This window comes from Limulus polyphemus, unplaced genomic scaffold (assembly GCF_000517525.1).
Source record: "Limulus polyphemus unplaced genomic scaffold, Limulus_polyphemus-2.1.2 Scaffold75, whole genome shotgun sequence".
Classification (NCBI taxonomy): domain Eukaryota; kingdom Metazoa; phylum Arthropoda; class Merostomata; order Xiphosura; family Limulidae; genus Limulus; species Limulus polyphemus.
In genome coordinates this window covers 1,216,362-1,222,872 of record NW_013665685.1, presented here as the reverse complement: position 1 = coordinate 1,222,872, position 6,511 = coordinate 1,216,362, and the positions used below count along the sequence as shown (strand labels likewise).

The window sequence follows — 6,511 nt, the reverse complement described above, 5'->3', positions numbered from 1 at the left end:
GAACCCGCTACCCGCAGATTGCGAGTCGACCTCCCTAACCACCTGGCCAAGCATGAACATAGAACGTAACGAAGGGATGTGGCTCCAAAACGGATTTAATAAAACGTACTTAACCTTCTTTATTAGCATAGCTAGGCGTACTAAATAATTAATTTATGTCAGACATTATAAAAATGTTACCGTATATCGGCCAAACATATAATATATAATTACCAAAACTAAAAATATTCAGTAACTATTTTTATTACAAAGCAATAAAGTTTGTTTTAAACTTATTGCAAGAATCAATTTTTAAACCTAATAATATGAAATGTGACTTCACACCAGTATATGGACGGAGATGTATATGCATACCATGTGCTACCAAGACAATACAGTTTGTTTTAAACTTATTTCAATAAACAATTTTTAAACTAACAATATGACATGTGACTTCATAACAATATATACACAGAGATGTCCATATATTATTGTATATATACATCATGTGCTACCATAGCTTGATTCTAAATGCAGTTAAATATGTAGTTACGTGCGAGTTTTTCAGTATTTTGTTAAGTATTGATTTTACATCTATCTTTGAGGATTTTTGTCAATAACAAGACACTCAAAATTTTCGTTCTTGAAAAATCCGTTTTCTTGCACAACGGTGGACTTGACCTCTCCCCCCCCCCCCCACTCCCACAAAATTAACAGTAAATAGGGATGAACAGACAGATACGTAACAGAAATATATTACCATTTTATGAATTACAATTTCAACTGACCGAACAAAATGTACGTTATTATTATTTTTTATCCATGAAAATAGCTCGTTAATGGAAAACATTTTATCAATATTATCAATAATAATAATAAAACAGGCGTTTGAGACAAAGGTTTTATTTTTCCACAATGTACAATGTATTATAGAAAACAATGGTTTTATGACATGTATTAGTGAGCTAAAGCTTATGATATCTTGTTTTATCGTGAATTTTTAGAGAATCCGTATATGGCAACGTAACAGTAAATGGAGCACTGTGTAGGAGTTTATTTTTCTTTTCTTTTTTTACAACCTAAATGTCTCGTTGCTTGCGACCACAGTATAGGAGAAAGATCTGAATGTAGTACATGTATATGAAGAGTTCGCTAATACTTCAAATGCTAGAAAAAGCTATCTCTACAATAAACAACTTACTTAGAAAAATAACTCATTTGACTGCCCCTGGAGGATGTATTTAGAACTTATATCTTGGAGCTGATTCGTCTGTCGTGAGATTGTGGAGGATATATTTGCGAGATGTTGAATGATGCATTAGTTTAATAGCTCTATATTATTATATATTAAATCTTCTTTATTCGACTGAATTTGATGAGTCATCAGCATTTTGCAATGTTTAGTATCATTTTCACTTTGAAAACTGAAGATCCTTTTAATGACGTTAGCACTTTTCTGGCCATTATTGCAATTAACTCAATTAAAATAGGAGTTTTACTGGTTTAAAACAGTTACGAACGACGAGTGAAAAATTATGATTTCTTTCTTTTTTTCAGATACTCGCGCAAAGCTGCACAAAAGGCTTCCTACGTTAGCCCTACTTTTCCGATGAAAAGGGACTACTTTCATACTGTCTTTCCTGACTTTCTAGTCTGGTAACGAGCAAAATCGTCAGATTGAGCATGAACGTTTTTTTTTAATTTCGTGCAAAGCTACTCGAGGGCTATCTGCGCTAGCCGTCCCTAATTTAGCAGTGTAAGACTAGAGGGAAGGCAGCTAGTCATCACCACCCACCGCCAACTTTTGGGCTACTCTTTTACCAACGAATAGTGGGATTGACCGTCACATTATAACGCCCCACACGGCTGAAAGAGCGAGCATGTTTGGTGAGACGGGGATTCGAACCCGCGACCCGCAGATTGCGAGTCGACCTCCCTAACCACCTGGCCAAGCATGAACGGAGGCCTTTTCTGATGAAAGGGGACTAGTTTCTTATAATATTTCTTCACTTTTCAGTCAAAAATACCACGTTTTAAATATCACTCGGAAATGTTTGTATTGAGAATCTATAATACGGATTTAAACTGTTTAAACAGTTTATTAAGTTGTATTATTTTAAGCCTTCCATGCTGACATAGTGTTTTAATAAGCTTGAGGTGCATAATGTGTGGGGGGAGCAGCTATATGACATCATAAAGGTTTTTTTCCCCCAACTGTCATTTTCTTTTTGTTTCATGAGTAGTCTAATTCAATTCGGGATTTTATTTATTACACAAATATCTAGTAACTTTAGTCATTGTTCTTTGCGCAGATTACTTATGTTAATTCCAAGTAGTTTAGAGTCTCAAATGTCAGAGTTGATAATTCTGTTTTTTAGTTTCGGAATAGCGCTACATTGTGTGAAAAACGGATCTCTGAAATGTCGTGTTTAGCGTTTTTGACAACAAAGTCCGCGTGTGAAATTCGATACATGATCCAATTTTGTGTTCAAGTTTTGTGTCCAATGGAACGTTGTGTCAGCCCGTACAGCGTTTTAGAAATAGTTACTTATCATAATAGTGTTGACGTGGTTTAGTCATTTTACACAGTATCGTTTTCACTTTGAAAATTTAAGATCCATTGACGACGTTAGCACTTTACTCAATTGAAAGGAGTGTTGAAAATTCGAAACATGTAGAAACAATAAATGTAAAATTACAGGTGCTTATTTGTTTCGGATATTTGCGCAATGCTACACAAGGGCTATCTGCGCAAGCTGTCTCTAATTTTGAACCAATAAACTAAACGTAAGATAGCACCCACTGCAGTTATTCAGCCATGATTGTCCGACCGAATAGTAGGATTTGACTATCACTCTTATCACGCATTCACGGCCACAAAGTACAGATCACAGTTTTGCGGCAACAGAACGCGAAACAAGGACCTTTGGATTCACCATCCAGCACACTAAACACTATAAGCCACGACTTGTCTGTATAATCCACATCAATTAATCAAGCCCACAGAGAGACATCGCTAGAGGTTTGTCAGTAGTGGTTTCGCATTCTTGCAGAATGTTTTTACATAATTGGTATTATTTTTGTTCAACTTATATTTTTGACACTTAACATACGTATTAAACGAGACAGTGAGCTATACACCACCTTCATAATAACCATGGCATATTTTAATACATTAAACTCGTTAAACGTGATAGTAATCTACTGTAACATCAAACTGGACAAATGACACAGAAATCTGTTGACAAACGTTAAAATAATCTATTCATACTAAACATAGTAAATATAATATTAAACAAGACAAACGTTAAAATAATCTATTCATACTAAACATAGTAAATATAATATTAAACAAGACAAACGTTAAATAATTTATTGACCACCTTCATATTAAGCATAGCAAATATAATATTAAACTAGACAAATGTCACAATGAACTAAATAATCACAAACGTCATATTAAACTAGACAAACGTTAAATAATTTATTAACCACCTTCATATTAAACATAGCTAATATAATATTAAACTGGACAAATGTCACAATAAACTAAATAATCACAAATGTCATATTAAACTAGACAAACGTTAAATAATTTATTGACCACCTTCATATTAAACATAGCAAATATAATATTAAACTGGACTAATGTCACAATGAACTAAATAATCACAAACGTCATATTAAAGTAGACAAACATTAAAATAATCTATTCACAACCTTCTTATTAAACATACCAAATATAATATTAAACTGGACAAATGTCACAATGAACTAAATAATCACAAACGTCATATTAAAGTAGACAAACATTAAAATAATCTATTCACAACCTTCTTATTAAACATACCAAATATAATATTAAACTGGACAAAGGTCACAATGAACTAAATATATAATCACAAACGTCAAGTTAAAGTAGACAAACATTAAAGTAATCTATTTACAACCTTCTTAATAAGCATAGCAAATATAATATTAAACTGGACAAAGGTCACAATGAACTAAATATATAATCACAAACGTCATATTAAACTAGACAAACGTTGCAGAAAGCTGGACAACCTTCACAGTGCAACAATACGCTAGACAGTTGTAATACTAAGCACGAAGACTATGATATTATAGCAGACAAATGTAATGATACACTAATAACCTTATACTAAACACGGCAAACCTTATATTAAGTTAGACAACCATAACATTAGACATGGCAAGCATCATACTCAACTAGACAAGTGCCATAGTAAGCTACAAACTTTAAACTAAACGTTAAAAATATAATATTATAATTTACAAACGTCACAGTAAGTTAATCAACATTCAGGCTAAACAAAACATAAGCCCTCCCAGTGGCACAGCGGTATGTCTGCGAACTTACAACGCTAAAAACCGGGTTTCGATACCCGTGGTGGGCAGAGCACAGATAGCCCATTGTGCAGCTTTGTTCTTAATTACAAATAAACAAACAAAACATACGTTATATTAAATAAGGCGATCTCTACAGTAAACTAAACAACCTTCATATTAAACATTACAAACATCACATTAAATCTGGGAAACAATATTAAAATACACAAACATAACAGTAAGACAGATGATCTTTCTGCAATTTGTGACAAATGTTGTATTAAATTTGCCACTAAACATCGTAAGTATCATATTAAATTAGACAAATGTTATATTAAATTTGCCACTAAACATCGTAAGTATCGTATTAAGTTAGACAAATATTATATTAAATTTGCCACTAAACATCGTAACTATCATATTAAGTTAGACAAATATTATATTAAATTTGCCACTAAACATCGTAACTATCATATTAAGTTAGACAAATTTTATATTATTAATAGAAATGCATTCGATAACCACGATACGTCATTTTAGCTGCTACGTAACACCAGATTGATACAAATACTTTACTAAACTAGAAAAACATGAATTTATTCACAACAAACTTCACATAAAGCTAACAAGTCGATAAATGATCAACTTGACAGGATCCTACTTTTTAATATGAGATACGATACATTTCTCTTTTTTGGTTCAGAAGTTTATTCACTGCTTTTTTTTTAATCTCTACAATTACTAGAAATAGAAAGTGATAACAAACTTTTCTTAACTAAGTGTTCTTCAGAAAGCCATTTAATGTGTGTGTGTGTGATAAAACACTGTAATGTTTATGTGTTCCGTAAGTAAGATATATTTATTTTTTAATGTTAATTTCATTAACAGCATTGTTTAGAATGTTCAACATGTCTATATTTATTTTTAACATTATATTTTAATTATAAAGATTAGTTTACGGATTTTGGGCTAATCTATATCTTCTAAGCTGGCCGGACTTTGAGATATTATTAGGATTAAGGCCGAAAGGCTGATGAAATAATGTATTTTAGTCTTTGTAAGTACGAACATAAGGATGGTATATTTAATTGTTTATTTACGATCTATGTAATAGCTCAATTTCATTAGAAGTTAATATTAATGATTTATATAAGGATAGTAATAATCTGAGTTTATGCACAACTAGTCAAAAGATATTGGTCCGAGTTTGTATGTTGCCCAATAAAAGATTGTTTGCTAGCCTGAACGTTTGGTCTGGTCAATAACGTTTTCACTTTCCATTCACAGGATAGCCGGACTGTAAACATGACCGGAAACATATTATAAAACCCGATAAGTGGCTACACTTTCTTAAGTAAATTCTGGACGAGCCAAAGGCTACATTTACAGCAAGATAAAATAATTAATCGTTCACTGGTCTGTTTGTTGTTAAGTGCAAAGTTATTTGTGCTGTGCCATCGCATATATAAAAACCCAGTTTTTAGCGTTACAAGTTTTCATACTTACTGCTGTGCACCTGGGGGGGGGGGGGATATTATTATTCAGAAACATTAGGCTTCATTAAGCCTAATTTGAAATTTACCATGAATTTTCATTGCGTTGATAATTCTTTATTTTAATATATAAACATTTTTAAAAACACGTGGTGATAAGTTTTAACAAATAAGTATGTTTAGAACAATGTCTTGAAATATAAATATAAATTCTAAGTTACACAAGTAAGACTCAAAGAATTGAGTATTTTTTTAAGAATGTCATTATCCACACAGAGTAATTGAAAAGAGAATCAACAAAACTAATTTAAATCTAATAATAAAGAAAATAAAATGGTTTATTTGAATTTCGCACAAAGTCACTCGAGGGCTATCTACACTAGCCAAAGTAGCCAAATATGTGATTAACTTCAAAAGACACTATAATAACAACTTTACAATAAACACTACATAACTTATAACAGTTTCACAACAAGAACGGCAAATATTACATCAAGCTAGCCAAATATCAAATTAACAGCTAAAGTTATCACATTAACTATTATAAACAATTCGTTGAATTATATAAACGTCAGATTAACAAAGACAAGTATCACATAAAATTAGTCAAATATCAAATTAACAGCTAAAGTTATCACATTAACTATTATAAACAATTCATTTAAATACATAAAAGTTCCATTAAGAAG

The 6,511-nt window shown here is 31.7% G+C and overlaps 1 protein-coding gene across 2 annotated transcripts in view; it reads right to left on the bottom strand.

Moving 5' to 3' along the window:
* Positions 1 to 6,511, bottom strand: part of LOC106466677 (CUB and sushi domain-containing protein 3-like) — a 74,480-nt gene that overhangs the window by 34,581 nt on the left and 33,388 nt on the right. The window lies entirely within an intron of this gene.